Raw genomic sequence first — 16,168 nt, forward strand, 5'->3', positions numbered from 1 at the left:
CCAAGTTCAGTATTGTTAACTTTTGGTAAACAGAAATTTAGATCACTTGTAGATTCAGGAGCTCAAGTATCACTTATGCATAAACGAGTATTTGACTTATTGCAGCCAAAAATGAAACTTTTAAAAAGTAGTATTAAGTTACAGGCAGTAAATGGGAATACTATGGACACATTAGGTCGTGCTATATTGACATTTAAGCTAGGTGACGTGACTGTGAAACAATGCTTCCATATTGTAAATGAAATGAATAGGAATTTGCTTTTAGGTCGTGACTTTCTGACAGAACACGGCGTGAGACTTTATTTTGACCTCAAGAAATTGAGAATAGGGAGTACCTATGTTCCATTAGAGGAGGATATACATATTAGTTCATTATTACGTTTACAACAAGGTATAAAAGTAAAGCCTCAAACGTCTGTTTTATGTGTAACTAAAGTTAAGTCCCATATGAGAAATAATGTAGGGATAGTTCAAACCAAACCTGTGGTTTCAGGTTTTATAGGGTCAGAACCAGGTCTAATGGTAAGTCACTCAATAGCAAAGATATCAAAACATGGTAATCTACCGTTACTATTAGTTAACAGTACTAATAAAACATACCATCTTAAGAAGGGTTGTATTATCGCAAAAATTGAATCAGTAAATGAAAAAGAAATAAATCAAACATCATGTCGCTTAGGAGATAAAAGTGTAGAGACAAAAGATGAAACGAGTACTGAAAATCCGTCAATGCATGATAAACTAATACAGGAACTTGTAAAGAAAAATGAAGATTTGTTTGTAGAACATGATAAAGATTTAACTCATACTGACACGGTAAAAATGAGAATTGATATTGGTAATAGTCCGCCAATAAAAATGAAACCGTATAGAACTCCGTTAAACAAACGTGAAATAGTCGATAAGGCCATTGATGAAATGTTGGATGCTAAAATCATCAAAAGATCACAATCACCATTTTCTTTTCCTGTAGTAATAGTTGATAAGAAAGATGGAACAAAAAGGTTTTGTGTTGATTTCAGGCAATTAAACAAAATCACTAAACCATTTTCATTTGCGTTACCTGTAATTGATGATATTTTAGCCAGGTTAGACCAAGCAAAATATTTTACGTGTTTAGACCTTAAAAGTGGGTATTGGCAAGTATTGGTAGATGAAAAAGATAGACCTAAAACAGCCTTTGTTTGTCATAGAGGACTCTTTGAATTTCTTGTAATGCCTTTTGGGTTAACTTCAGCTCCAGCAGTTTTTAGTGAATTAATGTCAATAGTACTAGAAGGGTTAGATCACATGGCTATAGCTTATTTGGATGATATTTTAATATTTTCAAAAACCATTGAAGACCACATTAAAGATGTTCAAACAGTTTTTGATAGATTGAGACAACATAATTTGAAATTAAAAAGGAAGAAATGTAATTTTGTTAAAGAGGAAACAAAGTATTTGGGTTTTGTAATTAATAGGAATGGAATTAAACCAGAAATGGACAAGGTAAAGGCCATTAGATCCATGGGTGAACCCACTAATGTAAGAGAAGTTAGAGGATTTATCGGTTGTGTCAGTTATTATAGACGATTTGTACCAAATTTCTCAGAAATTGCTGAACCTATCATAGCATTAACAAGAAAAAGGGCAAAATTTAAATGGACTCCGTCATGTCAAAAAGCATTTGAGTATCTCAAAGAAAGTTTAACTGCCATACCACAACTTGCGTATCCAGACGTAAATAAACCATACGTATTATATACTGACGCTAGTGATAAGTGTATAGGAGCATGTTTAACACAAAGATCGGACAATACGGAAGATTCTATTCCAAATGTTAAAAATGAGCGTCCAATATACTTTTTGTCGCATAAACTAAGTGAAACACAATGTCGCTGGTCAACTATTGAAAAAGAAGCGTATGCAATTCACTATGCATTACAAAAACTAGATCATTACTTACATCAGGCAGATTTTGTAATCAAAACCGACCATAAACCTTTAAAATATCTACTAGAAGCTCCAATGCAAAATCGTAAAATTCAATTATGGGCATTAAATATTTCAGGCTATCGTTGTAAAATTGAATATATACCAGGAACTGAAAATACTTGTGCAGACTTATTGTCAAGAACACCAGATAAAGTTCACCCTAAAACAGGAGACCAAACAGGTGATGAAGATGTCCTTCCAGATATTTCGGGTAAAACTTATGAAATTGCTGTTTTCAATTCCAATAAATTTGACTTACAACCAAGAAGGGATAGTGAAAGTGATCAGGAACATAGTGAAAAGGAATTACCAAACTTACCTAATATGGATATGAAGGTAGAACAATCATTAGATGTTGAACTCTCTAAATTGATTGACCAAATTAATAACAATAAAGCCAGTACTAGGGATCAAACTAGGTTTATGTTAATAGACGATGTTCTTTATTATCTGCAAAATGCTGACGAAGACGTTAAGCCACGTCTGTATGTTCCGTTACAGCTAAGAAGTGAGGTTATAAAACAATATCATGATGGTAATGGGCACATGGGTATTGATAAAACTTATGCCGCTATTCGTCAGAAATACTTTTGGCCAAAATTATATAAAGAATTATATGATTACGTCTCAACCTGTGTTACATGTCAACAACAGAGTTTACAAAAGCGTAGAGCACCTATTCAAGAAACAGATATACCAAATTACGCGTTTGAGAAAATCAGTATGGATATTTCTGGCCCATATCCAAAATCTCTATCGGGAAATAAATATCTTCTCACTATTGTTGATTGGTACAGCGGTTGGCCTGAGGCTATACCATTACCCGATAAAAGTGCACAAAATATAGTACATGTGTTAATAGATGACATCATTCCAAGGTTTGGTACTCCATCATCTATTGTAACTGATAATGGTACAGAATTTGTCAATCGAATGGTAAGAGAAACTTGTGAACACTTAAATATTAAACATATAACAACCTCTTTCTATCACCCCCAAAGTAATGCTAGGGTTGAAAGATTTCATCGAACTATGCATGATGTATTGGCAAAGAAAATAAATAATGACACATCTGCCTGGGATGTTTATTTAAATCAGACATTAGCTGCTATTAGATGTAATATTAGTGAATCATCTAAATTTTCGCCATTCTTCTTATTGTATAACCGTGATGTAGTGTTACCGCTTGATAACCTATTGCAACCACGTCGGAAATATATGGGTGAAGAAACTCATAAGATAGCTATGGAAGAACAGCATAAAGCCTTTTTAACGGTTCATAAAAATATGAAAAAAGCTAAAAGAAAACAAGAAAAATATGCAGAAAAACGAAGTAAGCCTGTAGAATTTGAAGTTGGAGATCCAGTCTATTATCGAAATCACCTTCGTAGAAATAAATTAGAAAGTAAATGGAAACCTTATTTTAGAATTATTGGTCAAACGTCTCCTGTTTCATTTAAAATTCGAAACCAACTTACTGGAGCAGTAACTAAAGCTCATGCTGAACATCTACGACTAGCTAAAATAGATGAATGGGACATACCTCAAGGTCAAAATCAAAACAACACTAGAGCTCGTTCACTAAGGACGCAAAAATATGTAGTAAATCCATCTGAATCTGATAGTAGTAACAGTGAACATAGTGAGGATAATGATCAATTAGTAGGTAGATTGTATAATAGAACTCGTAAAGAACGTACCACATCTGCTTATGAGGATGATATCCCCTTAATGGAATTAGCCAAACGACTCAAAGAGCGACAGCGAAATCAAAAATTATTAAAAAATGTAACGAGGAGTTCAGATTCAGAAGAATCTGACTCTGAAAAAGATATAGGACACGACATAGATGTTGAGATGGATCAGGGATTTGAGGCAGACGTAGCTACCGACAGTGACAATGACAATCACACGGACAAAAGCTATACAAGTAGTGATCAACAAATGACTATTGACTTGGTAAATATGAAACATAGAAAATCTAAAAAACGACGAGATGTTAGAAAACGACAGAATAGATACCAAAGTAAACAAGAATATAAGGCAGGCCTGTTAAGAGTGTTAGATAAATTAGTAGGTTTCGAGCTTTGACATAATGTATATTATTGTATTTATTAATTGTTTTTGTGGGGTGTGAGAATAAAATATTATAGTAATACTTAGTCATTTAAGTTCTAAAAGAGATTTAATGAAACCATAACGGGGAAATTGTGGGATCCCTTCCATAAGCAACTACCCGAATTTAGTCCATTGGAGGTACCTAAAAGATTACGGGAAATAGACCACATTCCAATGAACCAACTCATCAGTGAATTAAGGGGTAGACGTAGAATTAAACAACAGTTAGGACATCGCTGGCCTACTTGGAAAGTTGTGCTCACCACAGTAGTTATAACAATTATCTCAATTATATGTTCGGCTATCGCATGGTATTACCGTGCAAAATTACAAAATTGTACAAAATCTCGGCCAGTTGCACTTGTCCGACCCTTGACTTCCGTCCCAGTGTCCACCACATACACATCCACTACGCCTTCACCTACACTTCTCCGGAGGGAATTGACGATGCTTAACAGTTCACCTCCTGCTCAACGACCTTCAACCACGCCAGTTTGGGACGCTGCCAGGAGAGCACATCTACGCTTTGCGGCACCACCGCCGACTTCTCCTCAACAACATTTGGACATGTTACGATTTAGAGTACCCACCAGAGATCCTCCGACCTTCCAACCTGTCCGATTCCAACGATCCCTGGAATTGCTCCAACGTTTGAATGCACCAACACGGACGCCCAGTAATCGGGTCCCTACAGATAGTGGGGCTAGCATTAATGATAATGCTACGTCCGCAGAAAATGTGTCAGGATCCCCCATGAGCGGGTTATTAAACCCAATATCGGATCCAACTCGATCCACAATGTAAACAATGATGTTCTTAGTAATTGTGGACAATTTGTGTATTTAACTTTACATATTACGTTGTAACCATAACGTACAATACAGTGCGGATTCGCGTGGCAACAATTATTATACAAGAATGATCACTACCTTCAAGCAGTGATTAACACTTTTTATTAGATTGACATAACTTTATGATTTCTTCAATATTGATATACAAAATCAACTTGTCTTCGTGTGAACCAATATGATTAAATTCTTCGTGTGAACCTTATATTATTGACGCTGTGGTGTGAATTTCTTCAGTGGATTATTGACTATATACAATAGAAGTCGTTCTGCTTCATTGTGAAACCTGGATTATAAATTACAAGAACTATGTGAACTATGTGTATATCATGCGTGGACCTTATTAAATTAATTAACTAACATACGTGGATTACTACCGCCTGTGGATTATAACACTTGAAGACATGGGATTATGAAGTTATGAACTGTGCTAACCAAATATTTATTTTATAGACGTGGAAGTTATGAACTGTGCTAACCAAATATTATTTTATAGACGTGGAGTTATGAACTGTGCAAACCAATGCAATTAATAAGCGTTATGCGCCTTGTTATAATTCTAGGCGTTATGCGTATTTGTTTGATTTTTAAGTGATATGCTTTATAATTCGTATGAAGTGGTAAGAGAGGTGAGAGGGTGTTGTTCCGGAACTCTATGTTTTACGAACCTAAAAAGCTGGGTGTTAATTGAATATTAGTAATTGGAGTAATAATTAAGCTTTTTGTAAGTAATTGTCTGGGAACATTTGTCGATTTAACATAACTACAAATATTCCTTAAGTATGGGAGGTGTGTTACAAAAAGGTCTTAAATATGTAATAACATATATTGATAGATAATTATACAGAGGGAAGTTATAACTAGTATATATATCATCAGGGGAGGTGTAGACATTACAGATGTAGTACACATAGCGAGAGGTCATTATGAGTAATGGGGTTCAATACATGTCCGAAGCTAATTAAAAGTACACATATATTGTTAATTAGATACCGTTACCTACGTAAAGAGCCTAAGGGTAAAACGCTGGTCAAGCGGTTTATACTGGACATGGGCCCAAATAAGGTAAAAGGGTTCTGGAGTCTTCTCAGAATCGTAGGAAGTTTGGGGATAAATAGAGGTGCGGGGGTTAGGAGAGAGAGACTGGACAGAGACGAGAGAGAGACCGGACAGAGACCAGAGAGAGACAGGACCGAGAGAACATCAGGGAGAGTCCGGAGAATGAAACGAATATAGCAAGAGAGATTGGATATACTAGTGACAGTGAGAGAAAGAATATGAACACTATACGATCATGAACCAGGAATAAATTGTCAACTTTACAAAAAGACCCAGAGTTATGTTTTATAACAATATCTTATATATTATATGAGATATCTCATAGATATCTTATATATCGCAATCCAGATATCTTATATATATGCATTGAAATTAAGGATCAACATTGCTCTTTGAATAAATGTCATGTTGGCTTCCCATAAGTATCAACTGTAACCGATTCTCAAAGTCCTGCATCAGAATCAAGGATTTCCTGACAGAAACATATTTACAGTTGAGTATATAAGCTATATTTAACCTTTACACTAGTCTACATATAGTTTAGCCTCATCTAGATTATATTTGACCTTGCAAAAAGATACCACATACTAGAGTGTTGAGAATTACTCTTAAGAAGCTACCTACTTTTTGATACTGCAGATTCTAAAATCAATGAAATGAATACTGTAATTATCTAAAGAAAGTGAATGATTATTTTATAAGTATAAATTATATATGTCCTTGAGAAAGTTAGCAAAAATAAATTTAATCAATAATTAAATAAATAAGCCATATTTTCAAACTTTTCTCTTTGTTCATAAAGTTTTATTATCAGGCTGATTTAATTAATTTAACTTTAATTAATGATTAAGGATGTATTCTTCTGTGGTTTCAGTCCCGTTGAAGTTTCGTTTCCACATAGATCAAAAACGTTATGAGATTTTCAAATACGATTTATCAATATCTGTAGCATTTGGTCTGTAGCAAATTTTGTGAAAAAATTACATTTCCATTTTTAGTAGATTTTTTTACACAGCGATTTTAAGAAATGGCCCATTTGGCGGCCATTTTGAAATTGTGTCTTTTTTGGCTTTGAGTAGAGCCACCGTTTTTTTCCGATTTTTTGCTTAAATTGTTTTTACTTAAATCATCACCGCGTCAACATTTTCAGCTGTATCGAGTTAATTTTTGCTGTAAATCTTCACTGGGTTCATTTTAATTAAAATATTGAACATTAATGTGTGAAATGATACACTTTTGTCACTTTATTTCTACATTTAATGGTAATTTGAGCACTTTTATTTTTTAGTCAAAAATATTGAAAAATAACAAATATTTAAATGGGGCAAAAAAGTAAGCACACGGACCCCCCATTTTTCTGCCTGATTTAGAAAGAACAACCCTTTCCCTATTGATATGCAAACTATTGAGAAAAGTTTAATACCATAACTTTTTCCATAAAGGGTTAAATTTGACAAAAATGGCTGAAAATGGTGCATTTTGGAGCTCAAAATTAAGGGGTAGGGGTAGCAAATGTTGTTATTTTGAGAAAAAATATGACTCTTATTAATCATAACTGGTATATTTTCATTGAAGACTACTTGAAAATAAATTCTACAAACATCCATACATATGTACATATCAAACACCTCATTAGGGAATTATGGCTTTAAATTCTAGTGTATGTAGTCAAAACGGCTAAATTCCTATAAAATCCACTATTTTGTCATTTTGGTATCTTTGAGTGACAATAGCTCAAAAACGAGCACACGGACATATGTTTTTTCTTTCATTTTCTTTCATGGTATGAACTCCTATTTCCAAAAATCTATATGAGAAAAAAGTTTAATACAAGAAAATTTTGACTTCTCAAAGGAGTACATCCTTAATATATATTTATTTAGCAAAATGTTGGACACAACAAGGAGCTTGACGTCCTAATTTAATATATAAAAAATATGTATGTAGGGACTTATATAAAAAATATGTATGTAGGGACTTGATATAAATTTAACCATAATACATATAATTTAATAAACACCTTTTCATCTCCTAAACCAGACACAAAACATTGTGTATACATTATCTTCATTTTGAGAAAAAAAATATAACAATCATTTTCAATTGAAAGAATAATCTCACTTTGATAACAAATAGGTTTGTTATTACTATTATTATTTGAAATATGAGACATGAGGTCAAGTAGACTGGTAGACTTTACTGTACTAATCAGATTATACAGGTACAGAGGCTGTCACAGCATGCTATCAATTGTATTGAATGTTATACTGGCATGGACTCATTGGGTTAAAGAAAATAAGTATACCTTACCTGTGATGCCTGACTGATCATCATCTCAGATAAGGTGTCACCATATATATATATAGTTGGTGGGGTGGGGAAAGAGGGAGAAGGGAGAAAAGAGCCCTAGGCTAGGCCTGGTGGCCATGACAAAAGATCTAGACCTGTATGCCTAGATTTTACAGTACATGTACATAAGCCATTTATGCAGGAATATCTGTATTCCCATGCAGTATATCAGTATGTGACAGACCTTTGTACCAGTTCAATTTTGTATGTATCCAACTACATGTACATAATATACATACATGTAATAATGGAATGAAGTACATTGATACCATAATCTAAATTTACTCTTTGAAAATAAAATTAACAATTAATCAATCTGTTTAAGATAAAAATAGTACATTTGGCGTGTGTTAAAGTGTATTTTACACTAAAATAAATCTATGATTAAAATGTCTCTTGACAATGTGCGTCATCACTAAAGCGTATCTTTTGAAATTTGCACACAACTTTTGCTTTATTTCAATATAAACCTAATGTTTATATAATTTATGTTGCACAAACTGACAATACAACGAATAAATCAAAATTAAAATACCAATATCAATCAAAATATTTTTCAAACATGATGTCATACATGTGTAGAAATATACATTTAAACAGGGATCAAGTCTCTGGTTTAAATATCAATAAAATGGTCGTCAACATTTATTTTTAAAGCATAACTTAGTTTGTTCATATAAAGATGATAAATGCTAATCACGTTTAATGATCTTTATTGTCGAAATTTTAGTTGCCATCAGTGATTTTTTTTGGTCGAATCTACAGCCGAACTTCGGCTGTTTCCCCTAGCCAAAAAATGCCATATTTTCCCAATTTTGAAATCAAATTTTCCCAATAAAAACTGATCAAATTTCAGTGACTTTTGTGTTAATAATTTGTAATAGATTTTTCATTCCTAAAATGTGGAAAAATAGTCTTCATTACTTAAACAAATAATTTGGGATTAGCAACAATTTGTAAATTCACAAAATGAACTTTACTGTACCTACATCAGATTATAATGTACAGAGGCTGTCACAGGCTCGGTCGCAATTGTATTGCAACCTATATGGATGGATCATTGGTGAACGAAAATAAGGTATACCTTACCTGCTGATGCCTGAACTGATACTCATCATGCTTGTTAAAGGCTGTATTACCATATTATATATATAGTTAACATGGGGTGGGGAAAGAGGGAGAAGGGAGAAAAGAGCCCTAGGCTAGGCCGGGTGGCCATGACAATTCGATCCTAGACCTGTATGCTAGGAGTTTACGAGTACAATGTACATAGCCATCCCTGCAGGAATATCTATATCCATGCAGTATATCAGTATGTGCCAGACCTGGGACCAGCTCAATTTGATATTTAGCACGGGAATCCGTTGTCCGGAATTCACAATTTAGGAAAAAATGGAATGAAGTGGATATACACATAATCTAAACTTTACTCTTTGATAAAAATTAACTTAACAATTAATCAGTCTGTTTAAGATTCATTGTTTTTTATTTTTCTTCTAATTATAGTGTATTTTTCAACTAAAATATATCTGTGATTATATGTATCTTGACATTGTGCGTCATCATATAGCGTATTCTTTTGAAATTTGCACTCAAGTTTTGCTTGATTTCAATATAAACCTAATGTCTATATAATTTATGTTACACAAACTGCGGAATTTACAACGAATAATAGGTTATTTTTGGGGGCAATGTACATATCAATTTTGGGCAAGATGCAAGTCAAAGCATGTTTGGGCCCATACCATTTAAACAGGGGATCAAGTAGAGTTTGTTGAAATATTCATTTACACCCGCTGAAAATTTTTCCCAATTTCTTCCAAATTCCGAGTTATTTTCCCAATTGAAACAGGCATGGGCTGTTGAAAATAATAAGAAAAAAAACACTGGCCATGGGTAACCTGGTCACTAAATGCAGGTTAATTTTGTCTGAACAACTTCTCTTACACTTCTGGGTCATTTTCAATGAAACTTTGGCAATAGTATTTGAGGACCATGTCAGGATGTGCATGCAGGTTCTGTTTGTCGAAATTTTGGTTGCCATGGTAACCAGGTCACTATAAACAGGATTTCAAAATTTGTCTCAACAACTCCACCTAAACTACTTAGATCAATTTCAATGAAACTTGACAGTAATGTTTGGGGATTATGTTGGGATAGGCATGCAGGTTTCCGTTAGTCAAAATTTTAGTTGCCATAATTTGTCCGGCCAACTTGCAAATTTCCTGTGACCATGATTTTTTTTCAAGAACAAGCCTGCAGACACTTAAGAAGAGGAAGCGTTTAGTATTAGTACAGCCATCCTCTTACAGTTTCATAGTTCAATTTTATTAGAGCAAGGGTTTATAAGTCACTGATAAATCCTTGATTAAAGTAATTATATCAATTTTAATTAGATTGGCTAATCAGTTATACTGTAAGCATAACCATGATCATAGCACATAGATACTATACATATAATAAAAGTCTAAGCCTATACTCTATGTATACAAAATGTAGATGGTGCCTATTATAATCAGAAATACATCACTGGTATGTAACATTGTCTACTCTTTTTGATGTGTTAAAAAGTATATCTCTTTGAATAAATCTTTCATTTTTTTTGCAGGAAAGATGAATGGAACTCAGTATGTAGGTGCTCATTCCTTTGATAACCTGGTGGTTAATGATGGTGCCATTTTGAATAGGGATGACTTGATAGCAATATACTATCACTCTGGCTATACAATAAAGGAAATTATTGGATTTATGGCTGTTCGTCATGCCACAGCAGTTAGTGAAAGACAGGTCCATCGGTATACTTAGGAGGATGAACTTACACAGACGAAATAATGAATCATCATTAAAAGACATAGTTAGAGTAATACTACAAGGGCAATGAGGAGACGCTTATTAACTGATCATGACATCAACGCTTCATCAGAAACAGTAAGACTTGCTCTATCAGTACTGGATGCTGAAGGTGTTGTCGTGCCCGCAGTCGTCATGTTTTTCGGCGCCGTCACTATCTCAACAAAGGACCAAACTTTGCTATCCACATTGATGGCTGGGATAAACTGAAACCTTATGGAATTTCCATTCATGCAGCTGTTGATGGATTTTCAAGACGAGTGGTCTGGCTAAAGGCATGCAGTTCAAACAAAAAACCGGAATATATTGCACATTTTTACATGGATTATGTCCGCAAGATTAAATGGCGTTCCCTTTATTGTTTATGCCGACAAAGGAACAGAGAACTCAATTGTACGTGATCTGCAGTACGCCCTTCGTTGGAACCACACTGATCCCTTTCAAGGTCTCTCCAGTTTTATGTATGGCTCTTCTCTCAGAAATACACGAATTGAAAGGTTCTGGAGAAATCTTCGTTCAATGTGTGGCCAATCATGGATGGATTTGTTCAAATCTATGACAGAGTATGGTATTTTGGACACAACTGATGAAGTTCACCTTCAATGTGTTCGATAATTGTTTCTTACAGCTTGTTAGCAAGGATTTGGAAGATGTAGTGCGTCACTGGAATGAGCATAGAATCAGACCAAGTAGAAATGCAGATGGACCATTTGGAAAGCCAGATGTTCTCTACTACCAACCAGAAGTATTTGCTACGAAAGATTACAAATTGGCGCTACCAGGAAATATTGATGGCATCGTACAAGAGTATTGCCACACTCCAACAGCAAATGGTGTCTGTGATGAATTTCAGGTTGTGGCCAATCAGGGGATTCAAAGACATGGATTGCACTATCCTCCAAGGTCAAGGAATGAAGCACTAGAACTTTTCTGCAACATAATTCTTTTTGTTGATGAAATTGAGTGAAACACATTCCAGATTATACATTTATTGTCCAAATTCTCACAGGAATCCATTCTAAATGACCATGATAATTTTTAAGAATTAAGAGAGAGAGAAAAAAAGAATGTATTTAAATTTATCATAAACAAGATTTAAACGAGAAAGCCACATTGGACCTATGCATGAATGTATAATAATAGCAAGTGCTGTTAAAAAAAAATGTCGAAAACTAATCAAGCTGTATTTAACAGATGATTTTTTTATAATCTTACAAAAAGGATAGTAAATTTAGTTTTGATCATTTGATTAATTGTTGTGTACTTTATAGGTCATCTGACACAAAGGGCCAGGAAGACCTTTATATATACTCATTTAGGCTTCATCCTTCATTGTGTACAGTCGGCTGTGTGTTGTCTGCCTATGTGCCGTCCAACGTCTGTAAACATATTTCATTAAAACAACTTCTAAATACTGAAAGGCACTGGGTACTGACGGATATTAGGTTTGCAGCTTGCTGGGATAAAAAGGCTACCAAGTTTATTTAAATGAATGACCTTGATCTTTCTTCAAAGTCACGTGGGATCAAATAGACAGAACATTATATTAACAACTTTTTGTCAATAACCAGAAGACTTTAAAATACCTTTTGTATTGGGACATCTTTTTATAGTTATTGACAATTGACAAAAAGCTGTTCAAAGATTTCACCTTACGTTATGTATAAATTAAGTCAAGATCATTCATTTGAACGAGCTTGGTATAGCCCATCATCTCAGCAAGCTAGAAACATTATATTTGGCCTGTAGCATATGCTGGAAATAAGGGGGAAATGGTGAAAAAATGACTTGAATGACTTCGAGTTATATTTACAATGGCCTGATATGGTATTCATTCCTTTAAGAACTTTTATGAACCCGATGAAAAGGCCTGCAGGTATATTACAGCATTATCTAGTTGTAGTACTTCTCAAAAAGATATTGTACATGCATACTACGGTAATATGCCTTTGTTGTCAAATAAAGATGGGTCATGGTCAGGCATCTCAATTTAAAGTTCTTTAATGTTCTTCAAATCCAAGCCAAAACTAACAGGTATTACCAGAGACCACGTGGAACATATAAATATCAATTTTGTTGAAGAACAAGAGGCCCAGAGGGCCTGTATCGCCTCACCTGGTTTGTAATGCCAATTAATGTTTCTCGAATACATATTCATTGTTTACCTCTAATTCTCCATATTTGGGTCGATCTAACCCTCCCAATCTCTTTCATGCATCATGGGGTTCAAAGCCAAAATTTATTTATCTAACTATGTTTTCCCTTCTCCCCAAGGATGTTGTTTTCGAGGTAAGCCAAATTTGGTTTACGATTCCATGCATAACTCAGTAAAATGACTAGTAGCGATCTAAAGGAAATGTGACAGACAACGAATGGACGGACGACGGACGAAGTCACCATGACATAAAAAACATACAAAAAATGAGCCAATATTGGACAAAATTTCACATTTTTTTTTTATTTTTTTTTTTTTATTATTTATTTGCAATAGTCTTTTGTCCGTCGTCGTCCGTTGTGCGTCGTTCGTGAACGTTTCCTTGTGAACGCGATAACTTGAGTGTGAATGTAAACCGAGCTTAATGAAACTTTTTGTGTAGACTAACATTGGAAAGATCTCGAACGAGTTCGAAAATCAGCTTGATTCAACTGTAATTTACGGTGTTATTGCCCTTTGCACTAATAATTAAAATTGGACCTTGTGAACGTGATAACTTTAGTAAATATAAACTGAGCTTAATGAAACTTTGTATGTAGACTAACATTGGAAAGATCTTGGACAAGTTCGAAACTTACGGAGTTGTTGTCCTTTGCAATAATAATTATTGAACCTTGTTGATACGATAACTTGAGTAAATATGAACCGAACTGAATGATGTATGTGAACTAACATTAGAAATATCTCAGACGAGTCCGAAAATCAGCTTGATTCGACAATAATTGACGGAGTTATTGCCCTTTTGCACTAATAATTATTATTGGACCTTGTGAATACGGTAACTTGAATAAATATGCACACAGCTTCACGAAACTTTGTATTTACACTAAAATTGGAAGATCTCGGATAAGTTTGAAAATTGATTAGATTGTAACTTACAAGTTATTGCCCTTTGCAATTTATAATTATTGAATCTTGTGAAAATGATAACTTGAGTAAAAATGTACCAAGCTTAATGAAACTGTGTGTAGACTAACATTGGAAAGATTTCGGACAAGTTAAAAATTAAGCTTGATTCACAACTCAAATTATTTACAGAGTTATTGCCCTTTGCACTAATAATTATTATTGGACCTTGTGAATACGGTAACTTGAATAAATATGCAACACAGCTTCACGAAACTTTGTATTTACACTAAAATTGGAAGATCTCGGATAAGTTTGAAAATTGATTAGATTGTAACTTACAGTTATTGCCCTTTGCAATTATAATTATTGAATCTTGTGAAAATGATAACTTGAGTAAAAATGTTACCAAGCTTAATGAAACTGTGTGTAGACTAACATTGGAAAGATTTCGGACAAGTTAAAAATTAAGCTTGATTCACAACTCCAAATTATTTACAGAGTTATTGCCCTTTGCAATAATAATTATTGAACCTTGTGAACATGGTAATGTTAGTAAATATGCACCAAGCTTAATGAAACTTTTTGTATGTAGACCTATTAGATGTATGTTCCTATTTCGCAAACAAAAGACATCAGTTGGCTAGTAAATTAATACGTAACTATTTGTATTAAATATCAGGTGACCGTTTAAGGCCAATGGGCCTCTTGTTCATTAATTAATGTATTTTAGGATGACCGGTAACCATAGAAACTTTAGCTACAGCTGCAATGATACAAAACTGACATGCCAATTATATCATTACTTGAATTCAACAATTTAAGTTTTAAATATAATTGATTTGAAATTTTTGACTTGTTTGGGGAGCCAAAAAGTGCAAAAAAAAGCAAGCATTTTCCTATGTGAAAAGGTTTTATTGAACATAATGAGCATTTACTTAAAGTTATTCAGTGCAAATGGTAACAACTGTGATGTTTAAAAGCTGCAAACCTTATTTACAAAGGGTAAGTACCCTGGGAGTGATACTAATTTCAATTTTAAAACTCCTGTGAAATTTGGAATTATGGAAACCAACATCTAGCCAGACAGACGGACAGACAACAACAAACACTATAGTCCGGATATAATTACGAGGTTTCATCGCCAAGGGACTAACAAGCAAACGTTAACCAGGTCAGTTGACTTAAAATACAAGCTAAACTCTGAATAATAGCCAATATCAAAATTTAATTAAATCCAAAATGAGATAAAGATACATTGTAGTACATATCATAAAATCAAATTATTTAACAAAAATGTAATGATTATTATGCCTTTGTGTGTTATAAAAAAAGACATAAAACAAAAAAGTAATAACAAACTTCAATTTCCAAATCCAATATGACTGCCGGTCAACAATTTTGTTGTTGGATTGGTCCAAATACTCAATATGCTTAACATGGGCTTAAAGGGAACTTAATATGAAAAGTCATCCCTTCAGTACTTTCTGAGAGACAGTGGTAACAGACTTTAACTACATGTATCTAAATCCAAGATGGCTGTCTGTAAGCCATCAAAATCTTCTTCCAAAAATGCAGTTTGCACAACTAAAGCCCAAAGTGGGCCTATACCTATGAAACTTGAGACCCCTTCATTCTTTTTTCTGTGAAATAAAGACAATAATTATTTAGGAATAGATGGACAAATGGAAGGACAGACTATGGAGGAAAGACGATTTGAAAAGCCCACCTTCTGATTAGAGTAGTATAGCTATAGGCTTGATACAGTATTAGTACATAGCATCTTAAACATGTATTCGTAAAATGTTCAAGTAATGGAAAACATAACAAGCTAAATTGATGAAATTAAATCTCCTGAAGTGTGTCCAATAGAATCATACCAACTTTTTTGAAATTAAGGATTCAG

At 33.9% G+C, this 16,168-nt stretch overlaps 1 pseudogene; it reads left to right on the top strand.

The window, feature by feature from the left end:
- Positions 1-10,778: 10,778 nt before the first annotated feature.
- Positions 10,779-12,416, top strand: LOC138312649 (uncharacterized; annotated as a pseudogene).
- Positions 12,417-16,168: the final 3,752 nt, after the last annotated feature.

This window comes from Argopecten irradians, unplaced genomic scaffold (genome assembly GCF_041381155.1).
Source record: "Argopecten irradians isolate NY unplaced genomic scaffold, Ai_NY scaffold_0409, whole genome shotgun sequence".
Taxonomy (NCBI): Eukaryota; Metazoa; Mollusca; class Bivalvia; order Pectinida; family Pectinidae; genus Argopecten; species Argopecten irradians.